Source organism: Papio anubis, chromosome 3, assembly GCF_008728515.1.
Source record: "Papio anubis isolate 15944 chromosome 3, Panubis1.0, whole genome shotgun sequence".
Lineage (NCBI taxonomy): Eukaryota > Metazoa > Chordata > Mammalia > Primates > Cercopithecidae > Papio > Papio anubis.
Window position 1 is genome coordinate 88,693,964 of NC_044978.1, and position 13,136 is coordinate 88,707,099.

Here is a 13,136-nt window from a genome sequence, read left to right on the forward strand (position 1 = left end):
AAGTTTTGGGATACAAAATCGATGTACAAAATTCAGTGGCATTTCTATACACCAACAACATCCAAGTTGAGAGACAAATCAAGAATGCAATCCGATTCACAGGAGCCACAAAAATAATAAAATACCTAGGAATACAATTAACCAGGAAGGCAAAAGATCTCTATAATGAGAAGTACAAAACATGAGAAAAGAAATCAGAAATGACATGAACCAATGGAAATATATTCCATTGGAAGAATCAATATTGTTTAAAAAGGCCATACTCTTCAAAGCAATCTGCAGAATCAATGTTATTCTCTATCAAACTACCAATGACAATTTTCACAGAATTAGAAAAAACCTATTCTGAAATTCATTTGGATCCAAAAGAGAGCCCAAATAGCTAAAGCAATCCTAGGCAAAAAGAACAAAGCTGGAGACATTACACTACCCAAGTTCAAATGATACTACAAGACTACAGTAATTAATACAGTATGATACTGGTACAAAAACAGATAGGTAGCTCAACGAAACGAGTTCAAAAACGCTGAAATAATGCCACACACATACAACTTCAAATGGCACTACAAGGCTACAGTAACTAGTACAGTATGACAAATGATACTACAAGGCTACAGTAACCAGTATAGTATGATACTGGTGCAAAAACAGACACATAGGTCAACGAAACAAGTTAGAGAACTTTGAAATAATGCCACACACAACTATCTCATCTTCAACAAAGCTGACAATAACAAGCAATGGGGAAAGGACTTTCTAGTCAATGAATAGTGCTGGGAAAACTGGCTAGCCATATGCAGAAGATTAAAACTGGATCCTTACCTTTTATCATATACAAAAATCAACTAAGATGGATTAAAGACTTGAATGTAAAACAAAAACTGTAAAATCTCTAGAAGAATACCTAGGAAATACCATTCTGGACATCAGTCTTCATGATGAAGACTCCAAAAGCAATAGAAACAAAACCAAAAACTAACGAGGCCCAGCTAAACTAAAGAGCTTCTGCACAGCCTAAGAAACTATCAACAGAGTACACAGACGACTTAGAAAATGGGAGAAAATTTTCATGAACTATGCATCCGATAAAGATATAATATCCAGAATCTATAAGGAATTTAAACAAATGAAAGAGTAAAAAACAACCCCATTAAAAAATGGGCAAAGGACATGAATGCACATTCTCAAAATAAGACATACACAGGACCAACAAGCATATGCAAAAGTGCCTAACATCACTAATCATTTGAGAAATGCAAATCAAAACCATAATGAGATGCCATCTCATATCAGTCACAATGGCGACCATAAAAAGTTAAGAAGTCACAGATGCTGGTCAGGTTGTAGAGAAAAGGGAATGCTTATACCCTGCTGGTGAGAATGCAAATTAGTTCAATCACTGTGGAAACAGCCTGGAGATTTCTCAAAGAACTTAAAACAGAACTACATTTCAACCCAGCAGTCCCATTACTAGATATAGACCAAAGAAATACAAATTGTTTTACTGTCAAATCACATGCACATGTATGTTCATCACAGAACTGTCTAATATAAGAAAGACATGGAATGAACCTAGATGCCCATCAACCTAGATGCCCATCAGTGGTGGACTAGTTAAAGAAAATGTGGTACGCATACACTATTGAATACTATGCAGCCATATAAGAGAACCGGATTGTTTCCTTTGCAATAACATGGATGAACCTGGAGTCCATTATTCTAATTGAAGTTACTGAAGACAGAAAACCAAATACTGTATCTTCTCATTTCTAAGTGGGTGCCAAGCACTGAATGCACACAGGCACAGAGTAGGGAACAATAGACACCAGGACCTACTTGAAGGGGGAGGGTGGAATGAGAGTGAGTACTTTGAAACTACCTATTGGCTATTATGCTAATTACCTGGGTGACAAAATTTTCTGAACGCCAAATCCCTATGGCATGCAATTACCCATGTAACCAGCCTCCAGATGTACCCCTTGAAACGAAAATAAAAGTTTTAAAGGAGAAAAAAGGAATCTGGAAGTTTGTCCATCCTATGCAATGGACACTTCCAGGTGCAAAGTTTGAGAAGCTGGGGATGAGATACGTTGTTCAACCCTAGCTGATATATGGAAAGCTTCCTTCCATACTTGCTATGGTTGCTTTGCAACCCAGTGGCTAGTAAAGGGTTGTTCTCTAAATTACCAAAATGTTCAAATATTAGTAACTAATTGATCAACTTGGAGAAAGCAAGTCTTCTGCAGTTGGAGGAGCGGGGGGAAGAAAGAAAGAAAAAGTGTATAGAAGGCAAGAAACAGTGTTGACTTTCGAACTAGCTTAATAAAAGTAATTTTTGTTCAACTCCCATTCCTTTCCATTTTTGTACTTTAAAAAAATATTCCGAGCCTCAGATTCCAAGGCTTTTGATTTGAAAAGCTAAATAACTTTTGTTACTCCTCTTTGTAATTTTGAAATTATATAATGATGTTCTGAAGAGTAAAGATCAGAAAGTAATGGGAAGAAACAAGTTTGACATCTGTCAATTCTATTGTCTGTCTCACTTTTTTCTTTAAGATATTTCTATCACTGTACTTTGAATTTAATACTCAAAGAGTACCTACTGTCTAGGTTGTCAACTTGAAATTAGATATCAACTTGGAGATTCAGAATATATAGAAATGAATTCATCACCTAGAAGATTTCGAGAAAGAAGTTAAAAAGTCTTGAACTCTCATGCAACAGCAAACAGTATTACAGAAATAATCACCTATGTTAAAAATTTCCATCCCAAAACAATATTCTAGATATATTTAATGCTTGTTGCTTCATATATTGATAATCTATTTTGTTCACAGTGTCACGTTTAATGTGATTTGGCAGGGCAGACAGGAATTTTGAAACATTTATGAGCTATAAACCTTGCCTTCTGCAAAGCTTTACCTTGTGGGAGCGTGAAATCATATACAAGAGGGTGGCAGCAAACGTGTAGAAGCAGCTTAAATGTTTAATGCTATGGAAATTATAAAATAAATTATACTTTGCACAGTGACATTATATAATGAGTAAAAATAATTCTCAAAATAATTTTTAATAACATGAAAGCATGCCTAAGATATAAAATTAAAAGGGAAAAATAACAATTTTAGAATTGAACAGATAGCCATTTAACTGTTCTATGACCAACTCTGCGCTGTTGTCAAGGAGGAATCTGCTGCTACCTGGTTGCTCCCTCACCAGTAGGTCTCATCTTCCTTCTGTTCCAAGACACTTTGGAAGGCTGAAGAGTGAAGGGGGTTTCAGACCAGTGAAGAACTGTGGTGTTAGAAAGTCTAGTAGCTTGGATGAAAGTCTGTTCCCACAAACCCTCAGCAATGTGAATTGTTAGCTATTTCCATTTTTCTCCAAGATACAATTCCTTGGTACATCTGTAATTTTCTAAATGCTGCCCTGATAATCTAAGAGTATCTTTGTGAACTTCCAGATGAGCTTAACGTGTTTTTCATTTATTTTTCTTTCATTTTAAAATGAAATAACACAAGCTAAAAGGAATACATCATAAATAAAGGAGATTTACAATTGCTGCTCTGTATTCACGGAGGTGGAAGATTGATTTCAAAAGGCCTGGACATACCAAAATCTGTGATTGCTCAAGTCCCTGATGTAAATAAAACTGCATAGTGTTTGCATATAACCTATATAAATTCTCTCATGTAGTACTTTAAACTATCTCTAGATTATTTGTAATACCTAATACAATGTACATGCTATATAAATAGTTGTTATACTATATTTTATTTGTATTATTTTTATTAATGTATTATTAATTTTTACTGTTTTTGAATATTTTTTATTCAAGTTGGTTGAGTCTGTGGACATAGAACCCACAGATATGGAAGGCCAACTGTATATTATGATCATGTTCTATAACCCTGAATGAATTTCTTAATAGTGCTCTACACTGTGTTCCACATCTATAAAACCATGGTCTTTTCTCCTATGGCCATTCTGATTGTTTATAAATTGTTGTCAGTAGCGTTAAAGAAACCTATTATGAAATCTTATTATAAAATAGCCATTAAAAGCAAAGACTAATATTGGTACGGACGTAAAGAATCATTAATGAAGCAAGATTTATTTTTTGAGAGAGACTGTCGATGTGAAATGCATGCTGATGAAACTAGAGTTTGTTCTTATTTAGGTTGCTGATCTTTGAGAAAATAATTTAAACAGTGTCAATGATGAGCATTATCCTATTAGCACAAACGCAGATGTTTACCAGTTGAACTACGCTACAGACTCTTGACTTCACTTGAAAACTCATCTATGGAGGAGTATGGCTCAGCGGAACAAAAAGTGACAGAGACCTTACTCCTTGTCAAGTACTAGCCCAAATATAAAGAGGGCTTTTCATGGTTGCAGTTCTCAAGAAGCTTATAGAAGTGGAAAGAAACGCAGATAAGAAAAACAATTGTAATATAATATGGTAAATGACAACACAGTGTTATGTGAAGACAGACATGATACCGTGAAGTTTGATGGCAAATTTCTTAGAGATGGTATTTGAGCTAAAACTTACAGAATGAGAAGAAAAAAAAAAAAGATAGTGGCCTAGGTGAAGAGAGGAACGATTTTCCAGGCACAGGGAATAGCATGTACAAACAGGAAAAGAATTGTGAAACTGAATGGTGTATGAAAGAAATTATAAAACTTTAAAAATTGTTATAGCAATCTGATACTGCTGCAACATTCATGTTATTGTATTTTTTAAAATGTCTGTTTGTAGCTGAATAGATATTGTTAGAAACCAACATTGTTCTTCACTATAAACAGCTTGAGAAGCGTTGACCTCTGACTGGGAAATAAGGCTCAAGTAGTAGAGGGTACTAGATCACAGGAAGCCTTGTTTCCCAAGGTAAATCATGAAGGACTGCATGAGGCTAGAATGAAGTACTAACTTTCTTCATTCACTAATGACATCAAAAGTCTATCCACAAATAAGGGAACAACAGACACCAGGGCCTTCTTGAGGGTAGAGGGTGGGAGGAGGGTGAGGATCGAAAAAATACTATGCTTATTACATGGGTAAAATAATCTGCACAAAAAACTCCACGACATGCAGTTTACCTATATAACAAACCTGTACATATACCCATGAACCTAAAATAAAAGTATAAAGAAAAGAAGGTAAAAATAAAAAAAGAAGTCATTTATCATTTTGAGGAACCCCTCACTTTACCTTGGATATAAAATATGCCTTAAAAACTAGTTCAATAATTGAAAGAGAGGCTTTGTCTGCAATCATTCTTCAAATCATGGTACTTAAGCTACACCATGCTCTGGCATGTGCTCAACCATCTATCAGCCATAAATGCTCTGGGAGGAAGTCACAGATATCCTGTTCTACAATCATTTCCTTATCTAAGACTTGACGTGGATACCTGTAGCTGCTACCTGCAGGCCATGGCAGCCAATGTCCAACGTTCCCCCATGTAAAGCAACAGTTCAGCCATCCCTATCAAAGGACTTGCCTTCACCAACCAAACCAGAAAAGAGTTGGCTACAGGTCTCCGCCACTAGTACCACTCCCCACACTCCACCACACACACCATATCATGCTCTCCCCAGACCCTAGCAAACCAACAGCACTGCCATCAGCAACAAAACACCATCTAATCCCTGACAGGTTGGGCCACTGCCCGTTTCCTACTTGGGACACAGAAGTCTCCATCTCTTGCTCTTTTATAGACTAATACTGAAAGTTGTTCCTACACTGCAGAGAAAAATGCAAAATACTAAACCAAAGGCTTGGCTATCTTTCCTATGAAGAAGTGGCAAATGGTATTCCTTCATTCTTTCTTCTGATGCCTATTCATTCTTCTCCCTGATGAGTAGACAGCAGCAAAGCTTTAAAGTTGCCCATAAATTTCTTAATTACTCACATTGTCACCCCAAGCAACAGATCTTGAACTGTACCACATTAGTGATAGAGTACAGTTAAGGACTTCAAGCAGAAGAGGAATATGAGATTTATGCTTGATATACACCAGTGTGTGTTTAAGGTGGAAGACTCATTCAAGAAGAGCAAGACCAGAAGCAGAGAAGTCAAAGGCTATTGCAATATTCCGCTGGAAAAAGATAAAGGCTTAAGCTAGGGAGCCGCAGTATGGAGGAAGATGAAGAGGCAGAATAGAATAGAGAAAAATGTCTGGAGGTTACAAATTTCATGAAGTGGTGATTGATTGGATGTGGCCGGTGGGGAATGAGGAAGAGAAGGACTAGAGACAATATCCACACTCCCATCCTGGGTGTCTGAATGCATTATGGAGGAAATACTGAAGATTGAGATAGTGGAGTGAGGGGAACAGGTTTGGGAAAGAAAACAGTGCTTTTCTTTTCAGATATGTCAAGTTTGAAGTGCTTGAGAGACAATCAAGTGATTCTACTAGGTGGAAAAAAGGTAGCTAGTGACAACCATTTCTTACTAAGAGATGGACTCCCCCAGCATCTCTATTTCTTCTTCGCTTTCTTGGAATCTGAACTTTGTTGTTGTTGTTGCTCACAGGCTTAATCTTCAGCTTCCATGCTCCAAGGGTGGAAAAGGAGAAAGTCCTGCAGAATCAGTCCCGACTTCCATACCTGCTGCTGGCCTCTATACCAGTCGTCTGTCCCAGTAAAGTGATGTCCAGCTGACATGCAACAATTTGACGGAATCAAAAAGAACCCCGGCGCTCTCCAGTCCTCTGACATTTAAAAATTGCATTACTCCATTTATAGGAGCGTTCCTAGGAAAAGGAATTTTAGGAGGGGAATTTGTGAGCAGTGAATCTGACAGCCCAGGGGGTGGACTCGCTGACAGGCATACCTTCCTTAATGTTTAAAGTTTTCTGGGCCAAGAATTTTTATCCATGAAGACTTTCCTACTTTTCTCAGTGTTCTTATATTACCTACTGTTAGTATTTATTGTTTACCACTATGTTAATGCAGGGAAAATGTGCATGTGTATTATTAAATATTAGGTAGAAATCATACCATGCTACTTTGTACATATAAGTATTTTATTCCTGTTTTTGTGTTACTTTTAATAAATAATTACTGTTCTCAGTACACTAAGAATACTATAACATGACTGTGAAAATGGCAATGTTATTGTCTTCCCATAATTATGAATATTTTTGGGTGGATTATTGGAATATATGAACTCACTAATGAAAGGCATCTGTAATAAGTGAGAAAGGGACATGGGATTCACATATCAGACTCTGTTAGGGAGACAGTAATTTATCAGTTCTTTGGTCTTTCTATTTGTCATTCATCCTACGTGATGAAGATGTAAGTGTAAGGGCATTTATAAGACTATACTGCATTCATTAAGATAATAGGGTCATGATTTTTCATTAGCTCATTTGATTGATATTATCTCCATGCATTTTTTATTTCTTTTAGAAATGTAATTATTTGTTCTAGCAACCATTGCTAAACCTCTAGTTTGTAGAAAATCAACACTTTATAAATACATAATTATGATATTATTTTTCATTGTATCACTGTTCTAAAAATACCATATGATTATAGCTGCCAATCCATCAGGAGCAAATTCTTCTGATAAAAGCTAACTGATCAACCTTGACCAATTTTTTGACATGTGAGATCAAAGTGTCAAGTTGGTTGAGGTTTTTTGGAAAGCTTTAGAACTAATAAGCTGCCAGTGGCAGCTTTTTAACGTATGATTATCTAAGTTGATTTTTCATGCTAAATTATCTTAGTGATCTAAGGGGCAGTTTAGTGAAGATGGAATCTTGTATTTAAAATACCTTTTTAAAATTTGTTTTGTTGTGATGTATTTTGACAACTTCCATCTTTAGGAGTTACATAATCACCTTGATTTTAGCTTCCGGATGTTTGGACTATTTATAATCAAGGACACCAAGCAAGCATAAGCATATCTATATTGCTGACTGGTGTCTGTTTGAGAAGGATGGGAAGTAGAAAAAAAAAAAAAGAAAGAAAGAAAGAAAGGAAAGGAAGAGAGGAGAGAAGGCAGGGATCTCCACTATGTATGTTTTCACTTTAGAGCTGTTGTGCCCATGCTTATTTCTAATCTAGAAGTCTTTAAATGGTGAAACGGTGACTGGAGCATGCCAATCAGAGAACGTTTGTCTTCAGAAAATAAAAAAAAAAATCTGAGTTTGAGACCAGCCTGGCCAACATGTTGAAACCCCATATCTACTAAAAATACAAAAATTATCCTGGTGTGGTGGTGCACATCTGTAGTCCCAGCTATTCGGGAGACTGAGGCACATGAATCACTTGAATCCAGAAGACAGAGGTTGCAGTGAGCTGAGATGGCACCTTTGCACTCCAGCCAGTGTGACACAGCCTGACTCTGTCACAAAACAAACAAACAAACAAAAAGAAAAGGAAAGAAAGAAAAGTCCTAGCACCCCTAGATGATTTGCTGAGCTCTTCAGCAAAAGCCATGTTACATACAGCATATTGCAAGGAAATGAACTCTTCTGTAATTTAATTTAAATTATAAGTAATATGTTATTTTGGATCCTAGAGAAACCATTTTCTCTATATTTCATGAGCATTGTTAGAAAAGAGTCTACAAGAATCAGGAAGAGGGAAAAATTTTAATGGTCAGAAAAAAATAACATGTATTCTAGTTCAAGAAGTGTACACAAAGAATATGCATTAACCTAACAAAGATTAAATCTTTCAAAAAGGTCAAAGGAGGATTGAGAAGTTTACAGAGATGTCCATGGCATTTTATATCAATCTCAAAGGTAAGGTCTGCATTTTGTAAACCAACTTAAACATCTGTTGAGATAGGATATTTTGTTTTCAAGCCAAAATTATCATTAATCAAATATGTTTTAATTATGCCTGGCTTACTATAAGTTTTTTATTCTGATATACAGTTCAAATATCATTGCAACAAAGAAGTGCCTGTATTTAGATCAAAAGCAGGACTTTCTATGTGTTTGTTTTACATGATAATATGAAAATAATTTAAGTGTATCAATAGTCAAAACATAAAGAAAAGCTAATCAACTGGCACTGTTGTCACCTGAGACTAAGCGGATGTTGTTGGCTAACACACAGGCTCAGCCAGCAGAGAAAGAATTCTGAATTCCCCTTGCTGAACTGAACTATTCTATTGCATATGGTTGACAAATCTGTGTGCCATTTTTTTTCTACCTACCATATTTAAATGTATGGGTATCAACGAAGGACATAGTCAAACCTTCGACGATGAACATTCCTGATTTTTTGCCTGATTATTCTCTGTTGAGCTCTACTTGTGGTCATTCAAGATTTTATGAGGTTGAAAAGAAAAGTGAATATGACCTTTAAAAGTTGTATTTTGAGTGACTATAGTCTCACCACTATGAAACTGCCAATTATTGCCTAATGTTAAAGATATCCATCATTGTGATTAATTAAACCTATAATGAATATTTTTAATGGAGAATTTGTGATGGATTATCCCCTGATCTTTTCTTTAATATTTCTCTACACACACAGGACTCCTCATGTTCCACTAAATGAGTGTACTCTGCCCCTACTTCTAGATAATTTGTCTTTTGGGCTTGAATATACTTGCTTTCTGTTCTAAATACTTTTTAAAGAAAAAAAAATTTTGATAAATAAGGGAAAATATTCATTTTGCCATCCATATTACATTCCTGAAAGTGAAGTCAGAGTTTCTACCAAAATCAAGATCACCAAGAATAATTTTAAAGCTTCCAAGAACTCTTTAAAAGTGTTTTCAAGTCTGACCAAGAATTCTGACATTTAGAAATAAGTAGGAAGATATGACTATTTAAACTCATATTTTCCTTTAAAAAAAGAGAAATTCTAGCAGAGTGATTGTGGGCAATATAATTAGCTAGTTAACACCCCATCCAACATTCACTATGTGCCAGGAACTGTGTAGAAAACTTCACAGTCACCATCTCAGTTAACCATCACAATAATAGTAAGAAACTATTCCTTATATATGGTTAGCAGCAGCAGAAACATCTCCCTTATAAAGATATGAAAATCAAGGCAGGTAGTTAAATAACTTGCCCAAGGTTATACAACTAATAAATAGGAAAAATTTGAATTCCAACCTATGCCCAAATCCCTGTTCTCCATCTCTACACTACTTAGTCTCTCTAAGCCTCAGTTTACTTTTCTATAAAAAAGGATAAAAGCATTATGCTCCAGGTCATAATTAAAAACAGGGACCAGGCCTATCTTACTGTAAACAGTTTGAAAAATGAACAGCTATTTCACACAGTAGACAAGAAGAAGAGCGGAACTGGAATTCATGAGCAAAGAGAAACAAAACAAATGAGCCTTATGAATGCCCTGATTGACACACTCCTGATCGGCTGTATAGCAGAAGATCCCTAATTAGAATCTGAGATGACAGCGATTGGAACCAGGAGACAAAAGCAGCTGGAATATTTTTGAGAATGGAACCAGGGAGGAGGGAGCTATACAGAGAAAGAACTCAAAAAAACAAACAAACAAACAAAAAACTAAAAACTACAAAGGTGACCTTGTATCTGATAATAATGGGATAGGAAGGTATGAACACACTTAGAGTAAAACTCCATGAGACCAGGAAAAGAACAACTGGGAAAGAGCAACTAAGTAGTTGTATGCTGAAAATTTCTAGGTCTTATATGGAGCAGAGAAACATTCAAGGTCTGGTCAAGCATATTCAAAAATCCTCACTGGTCACCTTTCTTAATATCCTGGGAATGGTTGTATCTTAGTAGTTGTTCTAAAACACCCCTAGAGTATACACAACTGTAGGTAAGCCCTAACACAGCTTAAAAGTAGCCTTGCAAGAATTAAGTTAATCCACAAAATATTTAACAGACTTCCAGAACAAAGACTGAGAATCTTTTATAAAGACAACAAAATGGAGTATAACAACAACTCAACAACATAAAGGTCTAAATACCCACCATTTAATCCAAAATTATATACATGCCCCAGAGAATTAAATTGTGAACCATAAACCCTGAGAAAAATTTATTAATGACAATAGAGTAAGTCAGATTGATAAAAAGTATGAGTACTTTACAACGAATTCCATGATGTTGCTATTACTTGATAATAAAACCAGTCAAAGATATTACAAAAGAAAACCTACAGACTAATAGCCCTCATGCACAAAAACATCAAAACTATTTGCTAAATATTAGCAAATCAAATATACAAAATTAAAAAGTAATAAGTGAGATTTATTCCAGGAATCCAAGTTGTCTAATATTTGACAATCTATTATTGGGATTGTGATTCAACATATGAATAGAATAAAGGAGAAAAATTATATGCTTATCTCAATAGATGTAGAGAAAGCATTTGACAAGATTAATATTTATTTATGATAACACCTCTCATTATACTAAGATTAAAAGAAAACTTCCTCAACCTGATACAGGACATTTATGAAAAACACAAGGCTAAATCTTACATAAATGGTAAAAATCTAAATGCTAAAATCTAAATCTAAATGCTACATTCTAAAATTAGAAAGAAAATAAGCATATTCACTTTTACCTATTCAACATTGTTCTGGCATGGGGGCAGGGTAGTTATAGCAAATGTAATAATGCAAGAAAAAAACCTATAGATTGGAAAGGAAGATGATAAGATCATACGTAAATCCTGATGTTTACAAAAAAAGCTACTAGAATTAATAACTGAATATGTTAGAGTTGCAGGATACAAGATCGATACACAAAATCAACCGATATCTTTTGCTAGTAACAAAAAATGAAAATTGAAAACTTTAAAAAGTACAACTTAGAATACTGTCAACAAATGTAAAATTCTTAGGGATAAATTTTTCAAAATATATGCACTTCTTATACCCTTAAAACTGTCTAACTTCTGAGAGAAATTAAAGAACACTGGCTCATGGACTAAAAGACTCAATATTATTAAGATGTCACTTGCATTTAAATTGATATATAGATCCATTACAATTCCAATCCAAATTCAGCTATCCTTTTTATAAAAATTGATAAGATGGTTCTAAAGTTTATATGGAAATGCAAAGTACTTAGAATAGCTAAAATGTTTTTTTAAAGCAAAAAGTTGGAGGACATACTACTAGATTTAGAGACGTAATATAAGCTACTGTAATCAAGACAACATGCTGCTGACTTAGAAATATAATGTAATTGATGGAACAAAATGGAGATTCCAGAAAAAAGCGTTTTTCTCCCATATACACACACATTTATGGTCAATTGATTTTTTTTACAAGTGTGCCATAATAATTCAATGAGGGAAATGAAGTCTTTTTAATAAATGGCTCAGTATACTAGGATACCCAAGTACAAAAAAACAAAAACAAAAGAAGTTCAACACTTAGCTCACACCACACACAAATATAACTCAAGATGTGTCATAAACTTAAATATTAAATTCAAATCCATGACATTTGCCTTCCTTAGAATCAGTAAAGATTTCCTAGATAAGGTACAAAAAAATTAAAACTAAAAACAAAATGATAAATTGAATTTTATCAGAACTAAAAATTCCTGCTTTTTAAATGGGAATTAATAAACTGAAAAATACAAGTCAAAGAATAGATGATTTACATTATACATGTATATATACACACACATATATAAACATGACAAATGGCTTGTATCTGGAATATGTAAGGAATGCAAAAATTTAAAAAGAAGAAGACAATTTACTAAAAAATGGGGGAATATTTGAACAGATAATTCACAAAAGAAGATGTATGACTTGCCAACATACACATGAAAATACACTCAATATGACTTAGTCATCAGGAAAGTGCAAATGTAAAACCACAGTGAGCTACCACGACATATCCACAGGCATGACTAAAATTATAAAGGCCACTGATGCCAAGTGTTGGTGGGAATATAGAGAAACTAGAACTCTCTTGTGTTGCTAGTGGGAATGTAGACTTGCACAACCATGTGGAAAACAATTTGGCAGTTTCTTTAGAAGTTAAACATATAGGTCTCATATGATACAGCATTGCCACTTTTATCCATATTTACCCGAGAAAAATAAACACATTTGTCCTGTCTATACAAAGACCTATAATCAAATTTTCATACTAGCTCTATTCATACCAGCCTGAAGCTGTAAACAATAAACAA

At 34.7% G+C, this 13,136-nt stretch overlaps 1 protein-coding gene across 1 annotated transcript in view; it reads left to right on the forward strand.

The window, feature by feature from the left end:
* EMCN (endomucin) overlaps positions 1-9,454 on the forward strand; it is a 121,619-nt gene extending 112,165 nt beyond the window's left edge. Inside the window, exon 12 of the mRNA XM_003899014.5 lies at positions 6,545-9,454. The gene's annotated coding sequence lies outside the window, so the exon portion shown is untranslated. The remainder of the gene's footprint in view (positions 1-6,544) is intronic.
* Positions 9,455-13,136: the final 3,682 nt, after the last annotated feature.